Source organism: Passer domesticus, chromosome 2 (genome assembly GCF_036417665.1).
Source record: "Passer domesticus isolate bPasDom1 chromosome 2, bPasDom1.hap1, whole genome shotgun sequence".
Taxonomy (NCBI): Eukaryota; Metazoa; Chordata; class Aves; order Passeriformes; family Passeridae; genus Passer; species Passer domesticus.
The window spans coordinates 58127515-58151329 of record NC_087475.1 but is presented as its reverse complement, the minus strand read 5'-3'; the positions used below and the strand labels follow the sequence as shown (position 1 = coordinate 58151329).

Below are 23815 nucleotides of genomic sequence, written 5' to 3'. Positions count from 1 at the left end.
GGAGATTGTATTGCTGCAGTTCTGAAATAAGACACTCTAAATATTGATTTAGAGAAAGTATTTTCCAGTAATACCTGGAAATTATGGAGAACACTGACCTAATACCTATCAATCTGTCAGAAATATAGCTTCCAGTCATGCAACTTTACTATTTTACCCAAAAGGTTGAGCTCAAACACTTTCAGGGAGCTGGGAGTCATACTGGTCCACATGAAATACAATTGATCTGAAAAAATTCCTTCTTATGTAGTGAAAGAAGACACAGTGAAGTATGTGGCAATTTGCTACCTCATTGTCTTGTTTTCATATAGAAATTAAGTAAAGAAAATGTAGTGGGTAGACAATGTCTGGATTCCAGGAATCTACCAAAGGCTCTCTATCACTCCACAGCTGGAGAGAGGAGAGAAAATGTAATGAAGAGTTGATAAACTGAGATAAGGACTGGCAGAGATCACTCACAGGAAAAACAAACCAGAATTAGAATTAGAATTAATTGAATTTATCACTTACAAAATCAGAGCAGGATAATGAGAAGTAAAGTAGAACTTTCAAAACATCTTTCCCTTACCCCCCTCTCCTTCTCGGCTCTACATCCAACCCCAGAGGTGGAGGGAGGCACAGAATGGGGTTAAGGCCAGTTGATCACCTGTTGTTTCTCCTGTTGTTCAGGGAGAGGAGTCATTCCCCTGTTGCACTGTGAGGTCCCTCCCACAGGAGACAGTTCTCCATTAATTTCTCCAGCGTGAGTCCATTCCACAGGCAACAGTTCTCCCCATACTGCTGCAGAATGGATGACTCTTCTACAAGGTGCAGTCCTTCAAGGACAGGTTCCTCCAGTGTGGGCTTCCCTTTCCTCAGGTCTCCTATGAGGTCATAGCCTTCTCCCAGGCATCCACCTGCTCTGGCATGGGTCTCCTCCATGGGCTGCAGGTGGATCTCTGCATTCCATGGGCTGCAGGGGCACAGCTGCCTCCCCATGGTCTGCACCACAGGCTGCAGGGGAATCTCAGATCCAGCACTTGGAGCATCTCTTACCTCTCCTTCTCCACGGACCTTGATGTCTCCAGAGTTGCTCCTCTCACATGTTTTTTCTCTGCTCTTCTCTGAACACAATTACAACTCTACAGCAACTTTTGGTCTTTTCTTCCTTCTTAAATCTGTTATCACAGAGGCATTATCACCATTTCTAAGTGGCTGGCCTTGGCTACTGGCACATCCATCTTGGGAGCTGATGGATGAGGAAACACCCCTTGTAGCCACCCACTACCAAATCTTGGCCATGCAAATACAAAACAGAAACCAAAATAAAATTTAGGGAAATCAGAAAGATGGAGTGTGGAGGAATATGGAATGAGGACTGGAAGATAAGTGATCCAAAAAAGCAAAAGGAATATTGAAATTATAAAATGGCAAAAAACTACCTTGTTTTGGTCCTGCAGTTATGAAGAACTTTTTCTAAAATAATATTTGCCCAGAAGAGTGCAATCTTCTTGAGCATTTAAATTTTATGAAAGAAAAATTTTCCTCAAAAAACTTATGGCAGAGTTCTTTCAACCAATTCTTATACTTCTTTAGAAAATCTGGAAGTAAAAAATGGTGATTTACAGCTAGAAATCTCCATACTTTTTAGAGTAGATGGCATAATCAAAGACAAGGCAAATATCTAACCTCTTTAATAAAGAATGGCTTCCAGTAACTTAGCTTTTGGATTTATGAAATAGATCCATTTCCAATTAATTGTCTACATACAATATGGATAAGCCAATAACACCAAAATATTTCCCATTCTATTTAGAATGACAACTGCTAAGTTATGTCAATACAAAAGTTTTATTAAATTATACAATTGTATGGCAAACAGAAGTAGACATTGAATGAATACATTGGTTTCAGAATGAATATGGTGCATGAAAAATTTAAATGAGAAATGGAAATAAAACATGGATGAAAATGAAGATAACTGTTTCATAAGACCAAAAGAATTGAAAAGAACATGTAACTTTAACAATGCAGTTCCAGAAATAAAAAACTATCTATAATTTCTTACACATTAAGTCTACTGAACAGAAAATCCTTAAAATCTGAGATGAACTGCAGAGCTACTGGTAATAACCAGAGGACTTGAATAGTAACAAATTCAGCCCAAAGAAATAGACTATTACTTGAGTGATTTACAAGTGTGTTCTGAATGAAAAGTATATAAAAGAAAAAGATTGAAGAAAAAAAATTCTGCTATTGCTATGGAGAGGGACTGCCTTGCAGAATAGACACCCAGCATTTGAGAAAAACAATGGCTTATGTGGGAAAAGCATAGCACTTTTATGAAGTGATAGACACAGTCATTATTACCAAATACTTTAAGCCACAAGGCTATTTTAATGAACAAAAATTGTAGAACCCTCAAAGCTCAGAAGTAAAAAAATGTATATGCAATGCAAGAGTAAGCTAGTGAACAAGGCAGCAGAAATAAAACAATTTTTTCTACTTCTTGCAAATAGATAGGTAAGTTTTCTTTCTTCCTGCCCTTCCCCCCTTTTCTTTTTTTTTGAGTTAGCAATTTCAAGATAAATCACATGAACAGATAAATAGACTCATGGGCACCAGTAGCTGTAAAAGCAAAGAGAATCCCACACTGTAGCATAAAATATCAGATTTTATCCACACGGAGTAAAAAGTTCAATAGATGAGAAATGCTTATCTGTGACTTCAAGGAAAGATAAAAAAAAAGGCAACTGAAAACCCCCCTAAACATCAACAAATACATAACCCCCCTCCCTCTCTGCCCAGCTACTCACAACAGTTGTTGAAGTGTTGGAGTGTTGATTCAGGAAAATAATTGTCCTTTTCAACGAGATGTTGAGCAAAAAGACAGAACTCCACATAGATAAAACAGCATATTACAAAAACATAGAATACTGTATCTTGGTGTATCACAGACAGAAAAAGAGCTACTACAACACAGGCAGGAAAAAAAAGGAAAAACAGAAGCAACAAGGACACTGTCAAAAAGGAAGCAGAGGGATATACCTATAGTACCTACTAATAGTGGCAAATACACTTATAAGCATTGATACCATACAGAGAGACTGATGCATAAAACCCATCTATATTGTCTTCCATGTATTTTAAGTAAAAGCAACTTTTCTTTTTATAAATGTGATCTTAAAATTTTTGGAAATTTTCAGGGTCCAAACTTATAGAAACAGAGGTGAGATTTTTAGAAGATAATAACTTGAGGGGTAGTTTTTGCACAAGGTTTTTACTTTTAAGTTGTATGCTGCTTTACTAATGCATGTGTCAAAGTAATTCTGTAAAAATATTTTAGCTCATAAGTAGTAATCATAACAAAGCTAACCTAAAAATTTCTAAATCTAGAAATTTTATTTGCTACCTAAAATAACTGGCCCTCAATCCCATATTTTTCTAATCCTGTGCTAAGAAAGCTCTTTCAGCTTAAGGTGAACATAAACTCTGACATACAGCTGTTTTTAAACATGAGAAGTTTGGGTGCTTGATTTATTAAGCTTTATTGTTAGCAAAAGGAACCTCTGAGAAAACTGACTGAACGAGGCATCATTTCAGTAGAATAAAGTATATGAGACAGCATTTCAGAATTTTAGCTGAATGAGTCTACAAATATGTCCTCCCTCATTTTCACTCAGCAGGATAAACAAAAACTGTAGATCACTACCAGCTGCACATTCAGTCAGGCTAGTAACAACTTTAAAAGCACAGAAAGCACAGATGTATTTCATATGCAGGTTGGAAATTTCCTAAGGTAGAGCTGTAAAAAGTCTAGCAGCTTTAATTTAGAGATACATACATTTTCAAGTGTATTTCTGAAGAGCTCATTTTTTAGTATATTTTTTTCTGAAACCCAAGTTTTGACTTGGTTATTTGAAATCTGAAGATAAAACAGCAAGAAAAAAACAAAAAGATAGAGACTGAGATAACAAGATTAGGACTGAAAATAGTACTCAAATCTGTCAAGGAAAAACCCCAATGTATTATTTGTCTAAACAATTACTTTCTAGTGTGAAAGTAAAACTCTCTAGAGCAGTGAACCCACCAGTGTCAGTGATGACTACAAATGAAACTAAATCCCATTGTATTTGTATATTTTCACAATATGTGTGTGACCAATATTGGGGTTTCTTTCAGGATAGTAGGGTTTTTTCCCACTACCTCTCTTTGGGATCAGGACTCCCCTCCCCTCCCCTCCCCTCCCCTCCCTCCCCTCATTTCTTCTATGCTTGCAGGGTTTTCCACTACTGTATCCTAAACAAAATCTTCAAAAATACCTTTATTCTTTTAAAGTCACATATCTCATCTTAAGCAGCTCACTAATTTATCAAAACCTGGATGACTAAACCAGGCTCATAATCTTTCTTTTCTGTCTAAAGCTTTCCTTTAAAGGTTTCATGCTACCACCCTCAGTCATGCAGAAACAGAAGTTTCCTTTGATACCCTCCCTCTCCTGCCCCTACAGCTTTTGTATCATAAGCAAACCTTTTTGAATTTTCTCCACATTTTAAAAGTCATCTACCCACTTATATAATTTTGGGTTTCTTCTGAAATCTGTCATTCAAAGTAACTCCACATTAGGCTTAAGAAAATACATTTTGCAGGGTTCATCTAACATTAGTATCTGTAGTTTTTGTTGTTTATATATATATATGCAAATATATATATTTGCATATATACATATATGTATGCACACACACACACACACACGTACAGATTATTATATCAATAGAAGGATGGAAACAGTGGCAAAAGAAGAATTGACAATCTGTTGCACACAAAAATATCATATCTATATCCCCTAAAAGAGCTATGAAACTCTAAGTTGTTGTAAATTTGACTATACCTCTACCCCTTTTACCTGATCAGTCCACATAATCTTTGAGGTTAGGGTTTTCTTTATTCTTCCACTATCATTTATGTTTGTATTCACTCTAACACACCCTGGTAATACAGGGACTAAATCTTTTCCATAAAACATCTAGAAATTTTCAGCTGTTGCAGAAGAAAAGATATAGCTGAACTTGAATCTGTATTTGTTGAAAATTCTCTCTAATAAAAAGAAAGTAGTATAACAGGAAAGAGTAGCACATCTACTCTCAAGCTAGCTCTTAAGGCAGAAGAGAATGAAGATACTGGAAACATCCATGGAGTTGAGATGATTCACTGTGAATTGCTTGTTCACTTATAATCTCCAATTGTTGAACCTTTTTCTACAACAGCAACAATTTTTTTTCTTATTTTCTAAACTGTCTGCAGATTCTTATATCAATGCACAGTTTTCTAAAGTTCATCTTCATGGGTTTTTATTTTTGTCAACATTCAGTTGCCTTCCATTTTCTTCAAAAATCACCTCCTGTAACAAAAATACAGAAGACATCTCAAGTGAATCAGCTAAATTAAACAGCAATTGTATCTCTAAATCCAATTCATATGGGACCACTAGCTACAACTTTAGAAGCATTCAGAGGTAAACAGAAATTAAACATCACCAAACAGTATAATTATTCTTTTGAAAAATCCTTTCAGATGGCTGAAATCCTCTCTTCTTCTTAAAAGACATGAAATTAATAATAACAGCTGGCTTGGATACAGCCCTGTTGATATTTGTATGATGTCCCATTATTGTGAATGGGGTCTGGCTTCCTGCCAGATCCTGATGTGGCTGCAAGCTGTTTCAAGTACCAGCTAGTATGGAAGCTGTCAATCAAAATATGCTTCCTTTATCACCACTGTGGCATTTTATGAGATGTCAGAACGAGATGCCACACTTGCATCTGCTCCAGCATGAGATGCTGTGCATCACCCAGGTGCAGATCCAGATCCTTTCCAGTGCTGTGCCCATGGGTATGCCAACATCAGGACCATCCTTCAGAGGCTAACATTCCACTGGGTAATTTGCAATCTTATCAAAAGCCCATTGAAGTCAAAGGAAATATTCCCATTGATCTCAGAAGGCTTTGATCAGGCCCATGGTGAGCATGTGCTTTAGCAGTCTTTTAATGCTCTTGAAACATGCACAGCCAAATGAATACACTTAATCTTTTGAGTAAAACATGAAAGTCAGCACAGTTCAGCTGACCGGAGTCAGAAGTCAGAAGGGGACTTAGCATGTGAAATTTGTGACCTCAAAGCCCTTTTTAGTGGCCAAAGTTCAGGCTTTAAGCAATCAGAAGTATTCACAATTGCCTTTGCCTTGTTACTGTTAAGGTCTGTCCATTCCTGTGTTTCTGATGGTGAGGCCCCCACGACATTCAAGTTATTGCTGTGACATAAGGTTCTGATACAAAGCCGTTTAATAGTGACCAGTTTGCACCTAAATCCCCCCAACCTTAATTAAATGGATGTTTTTTTGCTGTGCACAGAGGCATGTTTCAATGTGTGCTCATACCATGGCTAACCCTCCCTCATGCTTTTCTCACATGATCAGTGTGCTTTGCACGTGCAAATCGGGAGTGAAAACTTCTCTGTTCAAGAGTTTTTATGTGTGAGCCTTCCCAGTGTTTCAAACCCCATTGTTTGACTAGAGAGGAATGTAAATATCACCCACTTTCCCTCAAAAATTTAATTTCTAGTTCTAGTTATTGGATTAATGTGAAGAATTAGGAAGGTTATTGGATTAATATGAAGAATAGGCAATCCTTTCCTGACCATGATTTAGAGATGATATACTATTAATCTGCTGGTTATTCCAAGGTGGTTTCCCTCCAAGCAGAATGCTGTTTAATTGACGAAAGCCTCTCTCCCTCAAAAGTATTTCAGGGAACTGCTATCTCAGATACTGATCTCTGTGAATCTCTTTTCAAATGGCATGTGTGGGAAGTTATGAATTTGTAAGTAAGGTGTAAGGAAAATACTGCAGCAGATGTCACTGTTGTGATTTTGTGTTGTGTTTACCTTTGGACTTACCTCAGCTCCTTCACCTTTAAAGCTACACTCTTCAGGAGACTTCCCTTTCATTGAAGTGCTACAAAGGTTAGAATTAGGTGACCCACTAAAGACTCAGAAGAGATGTATGGTCTCCTAACGATTGTGTTTAACATTGCTTTTATAACCAAGATTATTTCAGAATTGCACTGATATCAGACTTCTCTGAAAACAGAAGTGGGAATTCATGCCTCTAGCTGGAGTAGACTTTAATCTTTTTTTAATGAAGTGACCTAGTAAGGAAAATCTAAATGAATACTAGGAACTTGCTGGAAAGATACAATAGCACTGACTCTCCTACTGAAGTATTTTGCAAGGTAATACCTACAGGCTCAGAAATTTAGTGATAATGTCAGGTATCTAAATAAACCCATGTATTTACGCCTATGCTTTTGAAAGGAAATTTTGAAATTATCTTTCCAGACCGCATCTCTATACCTAACTACTGACTACACACTTAGAAACTGCAAAACGTGTCTTGGCATTCAGATCAAGAATCAGTGCTGTTGAGCACAGCTCCCAAAACCATGTCAGTAGCATATTATATTCGAATAATAATAAAGTCCATAGGAATGGATACACTAAAGTCAGTGTTACAGACTTGTCATAAAAACAGAGAAATCTCGGGGCAAAGTAACTGGTAGGTATTTGTCTTATCAGAAGCAAAGCAATAATTTCTATAGCAGATAATTACTCACATAAGGTAGTTATTCACAGACACAACTCCCTACATACAATTTTTGAACTTTTTCTGATAGCCTTGTGTTCCAACAGAGGTAGGATAAACATGTTGAAAGCATCAAAGTGACTTCAGGGCTTGATGGAGACTCTTCAGAAGCAGTTCATGCACATTGGGCTTTTAAGGTCCCTAAAGTAATGGATGTGCATCACCCAGAGCATTTGGGAGTGCTCAGACCCAACGATGCAGGGTAACTTTTGCTACAACATAGTACTTGAAAATGTGCCTAGAGCTCCTAATTCACTCTGCTGAGAAGGACTATGGTGCTATTTGTAGTTTTTTACCTGTAAATTCAATGTTGTGTCTCTGTGTGGTAAAGCAACTTTAAAGAGTTCAGTGTTTGGGAAATAACTCTTGCTTCAAAGCTTTCTAACTGGTGAAAGTTTTGACAAGGGCTGTGTTTAGGAGATTTTTTTTTAAAGGCTATGGGTAGAGGAGCAAAAAAAGGCCTAAATAGAATCCTATGATTTGGTGGAAAAGTTTCAACATTATCTGTTATGGTTGAAAAAAGCTTTAATTGGTTGTTTCTTTCACAGACTGTTGTTTATCTTATTTTTTTCTTTGTTTTGTTTTTTTTTTTTTTGAAGACCAGGTCTTTTGTCTCTGGTTTGCTTTGATTTTGGCTGTTTCCTGTGTGTTTTAATATTCAAGGTTTGGTTTTGAGTTTAAGCCCAGATCAGGGGCAGTGACATTTTAGAGGCTTCTACACAAATTTTAACCATTAGAATATTTGGAGATCTGTGACAGAATCAGAAGTCTGGCATAAAGCAGTGGAGCACTATCTACCAGTCCTTTACCATGGAAACAGAGGGATAGACAGCTGTGTCAATGTTGCCATGGTGAATAAGGTGAGATTAGTTTGTGGCTGGCAAAAAAGAACAGGCATGTTCCAGACTGGTAATCCTTCACTTACCTGAAGGAATGGGATTGTTCTACATGGAAAAAAATTGGTCCCTGTAGCAGTAGAAGCACTTTTGTACAAAACCAGTCTCTCACTGTGCACCACTGGAAATGCTGCAGATAACATTTCTGAATATTCCAGTGCCAGACATTGATTTTTGCATTCATGGGTTTGGGTCCAGGTGAGCTTTGAAGCTTTTGTCATTTATTTTGGGGGGAGAGGCTGTGCGGATGCTGTGGCAATAGAAGGTGATAAAGTATTTAACAAAGTGACTAGCTGCACTAAATCTGATGTAGGAATTCACTATCCGCTTTGCAATCAACATTTCATTTGCAATCCTTGTATTGAATTTGTAATTAGATATTGCATCTTTTCAGCTCTGGTGATCATTTAGAACAGAACCCCATCTTTTCCTGATGCTGTTTCTGTAAAGAGAGTTACAAACAGTCAGGCATGCTTCCATAAAAATCCCTTTGTTCCAGCACAGGAAACTTTATTCCATAAAGATGGACTTCTGGCACTTTGCTACAGATGATGAGACATAGCCATGTATTCATTAGTCACGGAATCTAACACACAATCACAAAACAAAATAGAAATCATTTTATCCCCCAAGTGGTCAAACCTTATTCAGTGTTAGACTGTGTTATTTATCTGTCTGTCTGGTTCATGTCATTCTTTACTGCTGCAGCTCAGTGACTTTGTGAGAGGAGGGTATTTGTCTTTAAAAGTTCTGGTAATGAATCGTACATTGGAGTACAAGGGCATCCTAGGGGAGACAGAATCTGTGTGGAGGATTAATCTTTTCTTAGGTAAAAATACTACATCTTATCTAGAAAACTGGCAGCTAATTTTGCTGTCAAACATCTGCAACCATTTAAGGCTTTACCTCTTTCTTTCCTCATATTAGTACGTTCAATATCAATGAATAATAAGAAGTCAATGAAGTACCACAGTTAAATCCAGGGCTGAAGTGGCAGCAATAACTTTCCCCCTTCACTGCAGATAAGCAATGAAAGGAAGACACAGCTGTCAACAATCCTAAGGTTAAGTCACTGATTTGAATGCCTAAACTATGTATTTAGTAGCTTAATCTTGAAATTTTGTCCCATTCTATGTATTTAACAAATGTGCATTTAGCAAAGCATCTCTTTGACCTACTGCAGTTTCAAGTTCTGAAAAAATTATTGTCGTTCATTAACACCTCAAAAACACAGAAATTCTCCAACATTTTTAAGGTGATGAAAAATATTAATTATCTGCACAGTAGTTCTATGAATAATTGCACTGCATAGGTCCATTAAAATAGAAAAATTATGTCATTTTAAAGCTGAATATTATGAAAGTCCATGCCGTTTAGTAATCTCTTGAACTAATATAATTTAGTCTGGGCATTGAGTTTGTATTTTGAGCTGAGAAATGTAGGTTTCTGAAAATCAACAAATCTACAAATGTGTATCAGGGTTCTTGAATGTTTTTCTTTTTTGTCACTACAGATGGTGCAGTTGACCTCACTGGAACTTTGATTTAAATATCCAAATTTGATACAGTCAATATTGAATCCAGACTCTCTTTTGCGTCACATAAAAGTAAGACTATTTTTAATGATGGATATAAAGTTTCTTCTCAAACAAAAAGAGGAAATGAGAAACTAACAATTGCAAGTGGTAATAGCACTGCTAACAACTGAGTAATCTATTTCCCCATGCCAAAAATGTGTCCACACCTTCGACTTTATATCCATATATTCAGGGTAGCAAAGGGTGAAATTTCTTGTTAAATTGTATCAGCCTAGCAATGGAAAGAGAACCTTAGATGTTACAATAAAAGAAAAAAAAAAAAAGAAAAGAAAGAAAAATGTATATGTATATATTTCAGAGCACTCAAAATTATACATTTTACAAAAGTTATTTTTGCTGAGGGAAGTAAGTCTACAGTGCTAATACAAGATAATGTGAGCAGATGCATTAAAACCCTCTATATTATTTAAATCTACTACATTCCTCTTTGGCTACCACCTTGGGGCACAGTTAGATTTGCTTTTTCTTGACTTTCATGTGAACTTAATGAATTACTGCTTCCTCTCGTCCTCTTCTCATTTCTGCTCCAGAACTGATCTCAGGTCAGCCCCGCGGCCACTTTGGCCAGCACCAATGAGTGAGTGGTACACCACAAGTGATGAATGGTGAGCTATGAAGAAGGGTTGGGAAAAAAAAATCCTAGGCCAGTTTTGCCTCTAGGATGTCTGGAAATGAAGGTCCTGGAGTTGATTTTCATCTCAGATCAGTTCAGGACATTACACTACTTTTTTCAGGTTATGTTTTGAGGATATTACATATCTTCAGAGCATAGAAAACCTTTTGAAAACTTATTAATGATTCCCAATAAGTTCTGGGGAAAGAAATACTAATATGGGAAATTAAAATATTTTATTAAACATTAAAAGAGAATTATTTCAACTACAAGCCTATGATGAGGTTAAAAATAGAAGCCCGAAACAAAAAGGGAACCATTACGGTTTTTTTTAAAAGGAAACTGAATGAAGACAGAATTTCTTGCAAGTAATGAATTAAACATTTCTGAACATTGTGGGGATTTTTTTAAAAAGGTTATTATTCATGTAACTTTTTTTTTGGTTCTCTTGGTGTTATATCTGTTCATATATAGCCCTCAGCAATGTAACTGCTATACCTAAATAACTTTGTTCATGTCTGTAGAAGTTCATATGTAGAACTCCCTATAAAATCATAATAAGTTATGTTATAATGATTATGTTAGATGTTATGTTATGTTATTTGGACTGCCCAGTGTTCAGAGATTTGATATCTGAATCCTTTGAAACTACTTCGGAGTACTGTTGAGTGTACAAATATTTTTGAGTAACCTGCACTTGGGTTAATAACTGATTTTTCTCCTCACTTCCTCCAGTAGTCTGTAGCGCACATCCAAAATACTACAGATTTGAGGAAAGTATTTCCTTGGCTGTCTTTGAGTTCCTCTGTAGGATAGTATCTTTCCTCATAAGCTGAGCTTAGTCAGATGTCTACATATGCTGTGGTATCTAAGGAGATTTTCACATCAATAGGCTAAGCCTTTGCTTTCCATCTGAGAAAAAAAATCTCACTTTAAAGAGGTGTAAATCCATTACTTTAAATTGCATAGGCTCTGGAGCTGACAAGCACATCCATAGATATCCACGCCATGAATGGCATGTAGTATATCAATTTGGAGTATTCCAGACAGACAGAAGTCCTACCCCTGAGAGACCCCAGTCATGCTCCATGCAACACCCAGCACTTCAGTGTGCTCTGCCAAACTTGATCATCTGTGTCTGCAAAAGCACTTTCTGACTTAGTCACACAGACCACAAAGTAATCCTCACTTTTGTATTTATATTCTGCCCTCACTAAACAAATTTACCATAGATATTCAGAAGGGCAGAGGAGGAATACACTGCCAAATGTCTTGCTTACAATGAAAACTCCATATACAAAACTACAGAAAAACAGACCCAGTAACTGATTTACTACTACAGCTGAAATACATTGTTTCTCCCCCTTTTCTAGTAAAATGTCAAATTCTATGTTGCAAAACACAGATGTTATGAAAATGGGTACATAATATAGAAATAAAAAGGTGAAAAAAGGATGAAAGAATATTACTTTAATAACACCTTTATCTACATAACTGACTTCCCCCTCCCCCATCTTTTTTCAAGCAATTCTGATGCTGTTTTTTTCTTGTGTGTTTCAAATTTTCAAACATCTGAATAAAAGAGGTCTGTGGTTTGATGTCCCAATTGACTACATTTTAATTCCACTTGATTCCTGGTATCAGTTTATATAGTAACATTTAACATACTCTCTAGTCATTTGAAGCTTTGTACATGTGTACTTGACAAGATGTTGACCCAGTAATCCAAATATTGACTGCAGAAATAGTGACTTTATATGTTGTATTATCAACTAGAGAGCTATACACCAGAAATTTTGAGCTTTGCTACAAGAAGGCAAAATGCAAACCTAAATATAGCACACCTCTCTACAATGCCAACCTAAATACAGGACACCTTTAAGGATAATATAAACATTTTATCCTAAAAATTACTAAAAATAATAGGATATTAAGTAAATAAATCTTAAATTTTCAAGGGAAATTATTTATTATTTTTTGATTGGAGACTTGGACGGATCTATTTTCTGAAATTGTCTGCACTTCAAGGACAATTTCTATTTAAAGTCTGTTTACTTTAAAACTGAGTTCTTGACATCCTGCCCTGGAAATCTACCTTGTTATTACTGGACTGTTGCTTCCTGGTAAGGAAGTTTCAGAACTATGATGATTAGACAAGACTTGAGAAATCTAGGTTCAATTTTAAGCTATTTCCCAGGCTTTATATCTCTTCTCCAATATATACACATCTTCATTTTCCTTATCTGACTTTAAAGTTAGAAGATTTTATCTGAATTTTTTATATAGATTCTCATAATGGTTGGTGTATCCTGTCCTAATATTATAGGGATTGTCCCCTAGAAGTGGTTCTTTCCTTTCTGTAGTAAAATGATTTATAAAGATTGATTTTGTAACTTAGGCAACTAAGCTGAAGATCTAAATTTAGGAATATGTGCACATTGCTCAAAATATATTATTTATTGATGAATTCTTGATTCTAACCTAGGCAAGACAACTAAATTTTTTGAATCTATGACTATCTGAGAAGGGTGAAAATAGTATTTTTCTGAGCTAGTTTTCAATCTGTAAATGTTTCTCCTCTAGATATGTCTAATTTTGTTGTTTTCTTATTTAGCATTTTATTTATGCATATCATAAGTGTTATTTGTATGTTTATTCCTTTTGTTTGTATTATTTCTATTATTGGTAATTGTTTGTATTAATTTTTGCTCAACACCATCTGTCTGTCCATATCCATCTGCCATCTCTAGATTTAGAGTTAGATTGCAAGATTTTGGAGCATGATTAATTTCTTTCTTTCTGACCCATTACGAGTACTTTTGTACTTCCTACAATGTCTATGAAGTCTAGTTCTGAAGCAGTGGCCCATTTAAAAGGTGGTCTACAATCAAAAAATAAAAATTAATCCTTGTTCCAAAGTGGTGGCATAACAAGTAAATAGAGATACACAGATGACACAGTACAGGGAGGCCACGGGACAAAGTTTGTCAGCATGATAAGTACTGTATTACAACAGCCTTCTTACTTTTCATGTTTTTGTACACATAATAAGAAAAGAATGGTGTTATAAAAAACTCCTCTCAGCAAGAGGCATGTCTCCGCACTAAAAAAAAAATAAATAAAAAGGTGCTTACTCAAAAATACTCTGAGTTGGGGAATGAACTTCAGATAAGAGATGGGAGTTATAAAAAATGGAAAAGGTCATGGAAAGCTTCTAAAATTGAAACAAGTCACTTAATTTGTGCCATACAGGAGGACTAAGAAAATAATGCAAAGCTGAGCAGCAAGATGATCAAAGCAATGAGATAGGAAAATGGCATTTGCATCAAAATTTCAAATGGCTGTGAGGAGGGCAAACCAACAGGGTCTGCAGTGAGAAAGATGGAAAGTACAGTCATGAGACAGGAAGCAAAGGTAATTGGAAATGCTTTGGACATTTAAATATGGGTTCATTACACAAAACAAACTGCAATTGCTGAAGTAGCAGACACATGCAAACAGTAGGCAAGATAAACTTCTGGAAAATCTACATTATCGGTCACATTGAAACACATTTTTAATAGAAGAAAGTAATTAGTCAGCAAAAATCCTACTCTGTATGCAGGGGTTTGTTGCAGAAGTACATAGTAAGATACACTGCCTGTGCGTGTCCCTTGCAGCCTGATGACCATTTCTTGATTCTGATTCTTTAATGGCATGACCAGACGAAAGTGTCAGTCTCAATTTCTTAGATTATTTTAGCTGTCCCAGTGTCTTCGGTAATTCATAAGATTTACCATTCCTGCCATGCATTATTTAAATTTGTGAGTCATTTTAAGTTAAAGACAGAAACTGAGTAAGAGACTTGGTGAAAAATACAGCTTTACTGTACTTACCTGACATGTCCCCTCTTCCTTGCTACATTTATTTATGATAGAGAACATGTAAAAACTATTTCTGTAGGTCTTAGATTCACTTATTCATGGGTCCCTTGTTCACATTCAGTTTCCTCCCTGAATAGCAGAATCTGCAAAAAACAGAGTTCAGAGATAGTTTACAACAATTACATGTAGAAATGTTCATTAACAAAAATGAAACAGCTACCCTCACATTCTAACCAGCATCTCATAATTACTGAAATTTATATGGAATCTTAATTAGAAATATAGTCAATTCTGCTGTGAATGAATTGGACTGAGAAATATATGTTGGATTTTAGATTTAGTGTACAATAAATCAGAATCATATAGGTGTTTAAACGCAGAAGACACAAGGTTAAGGACTTGACTCTATTGGCTCAATCCTCAGGAAAAGGTAAATCTGAGCTATATCACAGAATCACAGAATTGCTGAAGTTGGAAGGGATTTCAAGATCATCTCATCCATCTCCCTGATCAAGCAGGGCCACCTAGACTTGGTTGCACAGGATCATGTCCAGACAGCTTTTGAAAATTTTCAAGCATGAAGATTTCACCACACCCTTGGTCAACCCATGCCACTGCTCAGTCACTTTCACACTGAAAAAGTGTTTTCTGATGTTTAGACTGAATCACCCGTATTTCAGTTTGTTCTCATTTCCTCTGTTCCTGTCACTGGGCAACACAGGAAACAGCCTTTTCCCTCCTTTCTTTCAGCCATGCTTATACATTAGTAAGATCCCCAATGAGCTATCTCCTCTACAGGCTGAACAGCATCAGTTTTCTCAGCCTTTCCTTATATGAAAGGTGCTCTAGTCCCTTAACCATTTTAATGACCTTTCTTTGGAATCTTGACATGTCTCTCTTGTACTGAGCAATGCAAAGCTGGACAGAGCATTCCAGGTGTGGTCTCATCAAGTGTTGAGTATGGGGGAAGGATTGACAAGTAGGCATTATTCCTCATGCAGCCCAGGATACCAATACTCTTGTGAGAGTCCAAGATACCATTTTGGTTCATGGTTCCCGGCTGGAACCCTAAGGTCCTTATTTGCCAAGCTGCTTCCCAGTTGGATGGCCCCAGCTTGTACTGGTGAATGGAGCTGTTCCTCTTCAGGTGCAGGACCTGGCACATCTCCTTGTTAAACTGATCCCTGGCAGATAGCAATCCTGTATAGCCAGCCACTAGTTTTCCATCCTTCCCCCTTTCCAAAATTTTCATTCACATTGACGGTGGGAACGAATCCTGACTGCTGCTATTCTGCAGATGGTGCATGAAGCTTTTCAAGCTGCTGAGTCTCAGTGCCGATTTTTTTCCTTTTCTTCTTCTCTGATGCTCATTTCTGCTCTTAATTCCTCCACTTGTGGGAGCAGCTCCTCCATGATGGCAAACCTTCCCCGCAGGATAGAAGTGCATCTCTTGTGGAATTCCTTCCATCCTCAAACGAGCAGAGCTGATTCTGCTTCCTGAGACTTAAGTTTGTGTTGAAGCCTCTACCCAGGGACAGCAGCTCTAACACCTACAGAGGAAAGTGCCCTATGACGTTACCACCATGTGTGACACTAGTACAGCAACAGAATTTCACATGAGGCCCCTTTTGACACCCTCTTCTTTTATCCTTATGCTCAAACTCTAGTGTGTGTTGGCCTTCTCTGTTAGCTAATGTTAGCACATTAAATCTACATATTTCAAATCTCAGGTCATCAAAAGATACAACTGTTCCAAGCATAATTCAGAATATAATTTTATATTCTTGAAACATTAGAGAAACTCTTGCTGCTTAGCTTTGCATAGGTCTCTTTCTGTTTCTTTTACTATTTCTAGACCTTGTATAAAAAAGAATCTGTTTTTCATGACTCTATGTCTAAAAGTCTACTGAGAAGCTCAATTACTTTGATGCTTAGAACAGGTATAAGGTTGAGTTTTCACACCTATATATCATTAAGTTAGCAGGAAATATATGAATCCCTTCATTTCAATCTTTTCTTAACACTATTTATAGAAACCTCAAAAAAGTCTTGTCTCTTCCTACTGAATCCTCTGCCTCTGCTGTGTCACTGAGTGTGCAGTCACTGAGTGACAACAGGTCCCAGTCACCCCACATCCCTGAGCCCATTTTTATGCAAAAAATCAGCAGTTCACAGCCTTTTGTTGATGTTGATGAGGACCTAGAAATAACGCACTTTTGAGACAATATTAGTGTAGGAGGCAATATAAAGGCTTGTCTTTATTGAAGGTAAGATATGGAAATGATATGGAGAGCAGATATGGAAAATGCCCACCCCTGCATGGGGTAAATACAGTTTTACATGTTTAGAAAATTAGCATAACACAAAAATTTCCAATTAGAGATATAAGAGGTGAGGTTATTCTTCCTCAGTTCAACCGCTTTCTAAATCCTCTTCCCTTAGATAGGAACTAAACTTTGTTTATGAAAATGTCTCAAAGACCTGGTTTGAACCTTGGCTCCCAGGAAGAGCCAAGATAATATAGGGACTTGGAGCCCCAGCTTGGAGCCTCTTTGTGCCTGTCAGGGTAGGGAAAAGTACTGGGGCTAGATACAAACCATATAAATATTCAACAGTAAAGTTGGAATATATATAAATATATAAATAATATGTATGTGTATATATATATATATATATATATATAGATATATATATGAAGACAGTAATAAAAGCAAAATCATTCTGGAATCATTGTCTCTAACCACCCAGAGCTCAACCTGCAGCTGGCTCTGTATTTGCACCCTGAGCTGCCTGCACTGAAGGTATTCCTCAAGAAGAATTTTGATAAGGCAGAATTAAAGTAGAGAAAATATGAAAAAAGTCCATAAAAAGAACAGTAAAAGGTAACTAATACTAAAAGGAGATATCAAGGATATTTTAAAAAAAGGAAAATTAAGGGAATATAAAATGTCTAAAAATCTGCGTTGTGATAAAACTACAGGAAAGCTAAATATCTGGAGAGTTAAACAGACTTCTTGTCCTAACTAAGTCATTCCTGCTTCTGTAGATTTGTGACTCACCTTCTTTGCTGCCAAATACAATATAAAGCATGCTTACCAAACGAAAGGGTTATATGAATTTTTGATTAATTTTTCAGTTAAGGGATATCTTTCTCTTTATAAATAATAAAGCATACAGACCAGTTTCTTCTGTTGAATTGGCAGGGACACGTATGAATTCTTCAGTGCTACCTCAAGATATGACAAGATGGCAACTTCCAGATCATTTTCTTCCAATGGAATATTCATCATGCAGATGATCTCCAGCTACAGTGCTGAAGGGATGGCAGTGTGACATTTTTAAACTTCAGTATGAAACCTTGGGGTCTCTGTGGCTTCCTTCAGCCCTCTGCCTAGAGCATGCAGGTGGAGAGGGCCTTGCCTGTGTTACAGAGCTGACAGCTGCCATCACTACCATCATGAATGCCAGTGCTACTTCTGCTGCTGAGAAGACCAGTTCTCTGGATGATTGAGCACAGTTGTCTCCAAACAGGGATGTTAAGGTGACAGAAAGGCTTCTGGAGACATGGTTGTGGAGACATAGCCTTCATCTTGAGCAAGGACATTGCCAGTTTTCCTCACCTCACTGCCAGCAAGAGCAGCCTACTGGCTCCACAGGCCATAACAGACATTCTGAAATTTTGCATCAGATATATGCATCAGACTGTCTCACTTTTTAATTTTCCTTCTATTTTCTTTACATTTTTGTACCATAAAATGCCTACTACTGACATTATCTACCTTCCTCTACTTTAGTACTTTACTACCTTTTAGTGAGAATATGTTCTCCTCTGAGGGACAAATGAGAAGTTCAGATTTTATTAGCTGGACAACCGGATGATGTGTTTGTCTGGACATGACATGAGAACCAGAAAGTCCATGCATGGAAGTGGTTAGAGGTTTTACGGGAGATATATACCTTTCTGGACTGGTAACTGGAGGACAATCAGGCTAATTTGAAATCACTCAGATGGCACTAGATGCCCATGTTCAGATAACTGAAAGAGTAGGAAAGATTTTGGCTGCAGTGGTAGGTTTTTTTTATATACGATGAATGTAGGTTTCCTAAATGCCTGTTATGATTTGTCAAGAGAAAGGGATTTACCTTGACCAACACCACTATGTGTTGCCACTGGGAATCCTAAACTGAACTCTTGCTTCTAGTGAGATGAACATGCATCTCAGCTCTTGGTTTATCTCACTTAATTTTAAGAACTTATTTAGTTCACAGCAGAAGAATAAAAGATAGGGGTGAGATATAAGCAATTGGATGTATGGGAAAGTAGTAACATAAAAAAGCACTGATTAGAAACCCTTGAGTATTGCCAAAAAGGTGCAATCTGTTACCTTAGGGGAAGGTTTTACAATTAGAGGGATAAATCTGGGTCATTTTCAAGAACCTGAGTAATCACTGGCATATGGAATTGTAAACCTGAATCCTCTGTTAGGCTCTGGGTGTCCCTGGGTCAGTTGTGTTTGTTGTTTCCTTCCTGTCTTCAACACAGTTGCAGTTGGTTCAGCCTCTGCTTCTGCTTTACAAACTAATCTAACAAACCCTGTGATTCACTAGAGAATGAGACGGGCTAACTTCAAGACATGAAACTACATGACGTGGAGTCTTATGGTCATTCTCATGTGGGATTTACTATAGCACAAAGCCTCACTATTGTAGGAGATTAACTTAATTGCTGTCATGAAAAGCCTTTATCACACCAGGGAAAGTTGTATTAATATAATTGATGTCTTCCCCTTGAATGTAGAATAATGATTGTTACAATATCTTGTCTAATCCTTATCAAACTTGAACAAACTGCTCTTGTAATTTTACTTCCTGTTGTTTTACTGGTAAGAACGGTATGAGATCTGCACTTTCCCTCAAGTGTAGAAACTGAAAGAAGGGTCAAGGTAAAAACCAATGTTCTGTTGTGGTACATGATGGGAGATGAAATTTAAATCAACAGAGATTGAGACACCAATAGTTTGTAGGGGTAGATTATGTGGTTCATGGGACAAACACCTAATAATTTATTTGGGTTTTTTCTCCACTAAAGAGACACTTTGTTACATGTGGATGTATGATAAAAACATAACAAAAGGATATACTTTTGTGTGCATGCATACATGTGTGTGCATGTTTGTTTATATTTCATATACATAAATATAATTACATCTAAATGCATTATTTCTGTTTTTACAAATTTGTGTCTTTAAATTTATTTTTTAAGCTAACAGGTTGTAAGATATATAATGGAAAAATATCATGATGTCTCTTGGATATTAATTTATATTATATAAAGTTTAGTTTTATAGCACTGGTGAATCTGAACATGGTATTACTGGCCTATAGACTATGTAATATAGAAACAGCAGAACTGCTCTTGAAAGGCTTATGATCTCAATATTCAAGGCAGGTAAAGAAAAATGGTAGCAAGCTAATAAGAATTTTTAAAGGAACAAAAAGAGAGAGAGTGTACAGTGTGTCCTTATTTACTTTTCACATGGTAACCTCACCGCCCACTCTCCTTTGTCTTGCTGCCTCGCCAAGTCTGCTGCACAGTCTTGATTTATGACAAGTTCTCTCCTGTTTTATTACCAGCCATGAAGAAACACTGCCTCTCTTTGAACACTGCATGCTTTAAAAAAAGTCAAAAATAAGTAACTTACTATATTTGCCCAACACAAAGTTCCCAGCACTTTCCACCCTGTAAGAGTGGGAGAATTTCTCTTGTGCCCCTTACAATACTCCTATATAAAACTGCAATTTCTTATACCTATGTGCTCAGTCACACAGTATTATTATTCTGCACAAATAAATGGTAAGCCTACAAATCACATGATTCCAGTGTGTTTTGCTATAAAATAGATTTATTAAATACAGACTATCCTCTTCTTTTCATTACTAGTCATTTAGCCTGTGAAGCAGTCCTTGAAAGAGAAGAGAAAACATATGACAACTAGTAATTTGCAAGAGCTGGATCTGCTTCAGTGAACAATAGCATTACCTGAGATAGTCTCGAGGTCCAATAGTGAGCTCATAGGTCAGACAATACCAGACCTTCTTCAAATAACAGAGTGGCTTCTCTCAGGCACTTTGTATTTCTGTAAAAGTCTGTGTGTCATCTCGCTCGAACAAGTAGAGAGAAGGAAGGAAATACAGAGAATAAGAAGCCTGTGGAAGAATACAATGGAAGGAAAAGGAATCATTTTAATATCTCTGGACATAACTAATCATGAGGAGAAAAAGACTGATGCCTCCAGTTTAAGTAAATCATTAGTAATTTTCTTCACTAAGAGAAATAGCTGAGTTCACAGAGAAGTTATAAAGATTTAAGATCATAAGTGCCTAAGTGCAAAGTAAGACATAGTGGGAAATACTCTTAAAAGGCAAATGCAGTGACAAAAACTCCCTATTGCTTTTAACAGATAATAAATGGGACTCCTCTGAGTTAACTTTTCACGTGTACATTTCAGGGAAATGGCAAGGATTTTTTCCAGAAGATTTGGGTAGGGAGGGATATTAACCAGAACAGTGATAGTTTAAATTATTCTGCAAGATATGACAGGGATAAAATGAAATACTGCAGAGAGTCATGACTACACCATGCAGATATTGTGTGTATATAACGCAAAAGGTTAAGGTCCATTAATGTTAAAATTAGGAAAAAAATGAAGCAGAAAGGTTTGACATGTGGCTCTTATAAAGAAGATGCACCTGATATACCTTTAATAAATCTAGATTCCTTTATTAATACAGTAAGTACACTTAGTAGAAGCATGATGATAAGAAATGCACTGTCATTGTTAATACATTAACCTAGAGAAATACATTAATACATTTAATACATTCCCTAGAGAAAATGTAAACAGCACCAAATGGAATTATATGTCTACCTACAAAGACAGGTGGGTTGAAATCTAATTAATTTCTTTTATATTTCAAGCATTTCTTGAAATTTACTGAAAGCTAACATGAGCACTCTTGCAAATTCTTCTAAAATTCTTATTGAAAATAAATTCAAAATTCTAGCATTTTTTGTGTTATTACAATATTTTTGTGGATTGTTTCTTGCAATTTTTCTTTCTATTCAGTCAAGATATAGAAGAACTCTACATGATTTATGAACTTTGTCACCAGAGCACTAACTGTACTCATGACAAAATGTAAAAATTTGCAGGTCAAATTTAATCATGGAGAAAAAAATCTTATTAAGTGTATTTTGATTTCCTCAATTGTTTTTAGATGTCTTTGAAGAAGGAAAAAAATTGTCATATTTGTTATCTGTAAGAATTTTCTTTCCTTTTTTGCATGGCTATGTTTTGCAGCATGCAGATAAATACCCCATCTCTCTGGTATGGAACATTTGACGAGTATTTACATGTCCAGATGGGAAGGACAGAATTTCAGGCTTATATTTCCAGCCTGTTGCCTATAATTTTGTAGGCCCTGATTCAAGCATGCATGTAAATTTATCTTTAAGCATCTGCCTTCATCTCATTAAGCACATATTTAAGTCTTCTCTTGAAAAGGAATGCCTTCCAGAAAAGAGATCTAGAATGATGCTACTCTCTGCTTCTGACACTAAATTGAGTCAATGCTTAAAAACTGCAATTCAGAAAAAAACACTTTTTTGCTTTTAAATTAGTTTGCTACATCTTCTCTTTCTCTCTCCTTTTTTAAGGAATGAAAGGCATTCATGAGACTTGCAATTGTATGGCACATGCTTCCTTCTCTGTTCTCCTTGTTCTCTGTTGTTCTAATGCTGTCTACTGTGAGGGTTTGAATATTATTGAGTCCCTTAATTTTTAAAACATGAAGGTGAGTTTAGTGAGAACAGCTGATTTTCTTCCTCATGTTATACATTAATAATACTTCTGTTGCTTTTTCTTGCAATTCTTGAAGTCATCACACCCCTCTTTTTATAAGCAGCAAAATAAGTGGTGTTACAGTAACCATCAGACCAGTTGCAACTGCTAAAGTGTTTAATAAAGTACAAGTGCATAGGACTGTTCCAGTCTACCTAAATCAATGACAGAACTGCAGCTTCTAAGACTACATTGATTAGATTCACTACTAGAAGTCCAGGTGTCTGCAATCTCTAAAGAGGTGTTTGGTTCTAAGATTGACCTGACTTTGAAAATAGAAAATTCTGGCAAATTTTATATAGTATAACATTTGAGAAGCATTAAGAAGAATAAGAATAAAAGTCACATCCCTTAGAAAAGGGAAATATGTCCAGTTTTAAAAAAAGTGAAAAAAAACCCCTTGGGAACTATCCATCAGCCTTACCTCTGTGATCAGTAAGTGCCATTAAATTGAGGATGTATGTGCTTGACTGATGTACTGTTAGATGGATTAGAAAATGATGGCCATGCCCAAAGAGCTAATGTTGAGATGTTGAGACATCATTAATGTCTCAACATCCAAGTAGAGACCAGTAATGCATCATGTCTCTCAAAGGTCCATACTGGGACCAATACTACTCATGTCTTCATCAGCGACATGGACCTGGGATTGAATACACTTAGCAAATTTGCAGATGATGGCAGCTGGTGGGTGGGGCAGCTGATCTGTGTGAGGGAGGGCTTGCCATTCGGGGAGGTCCTGACAGGCTTGAGGAGTGGCTCTACATAAATATCATGAAGTGTCACAGGCGGAGTGGGAGTTTCAGACAAAGTTTATTAGAGAAGGCCTCCAAGCGAGTCATGAGGTGCAAAAAGGATCCCCTTGCTTTGTGAGGTCCTTCTCAGAGAGGAGTCTAGATACAGCTGATTTGAATCTTAGGCCCAGTCTTTGTCAGGGGTTTATGGCTAATGGATTATACATGTGTAAGTGGACCTTTATACAACTTTATAATGAAAGTTCATCCTCAGGATGAAGGATGGAAAACCAAATATCCTTATATAAATAAAATTATTTATTTAAATTGATTGCAATAATGACTAGACAAAAATACCTTAATCAGAATGATTTATACCTAGTATGGATATACCTACTTATACACTAGTATAGTGTACACTAGTATAGTGCACTATTTTTGAAGCAATATTGAAGCAATTATATTAAAGCAATTATATGGAAGCAATATTAAAACTAACAAAACAATTGCTAAGTAGAGATTGGTGTTACTTA

General features: G+C 36.5%; 1 long non-coding RNA gene across 1 annotated transcript in view; it reads right to left on the bottom strand.

The window, feature by feature from the left end:
• Positions 1–848, bottom strand: part of LOC135295446 (uncharacterized) — a 44801-nt gene extending 43953 nt beyond the window's left edge. Inside the window, exon 1 of the long non-coding RNA XR_010357548.1 lies at positions 647–848. This is a non-coding gene — a long non-coding RNA (uncharacterized LOC135295446). The remainder of the gene's footprint in view (positions 1–646) is intronic.
• Positions 849–23815: the final 22967 nt, after the last annotated feature.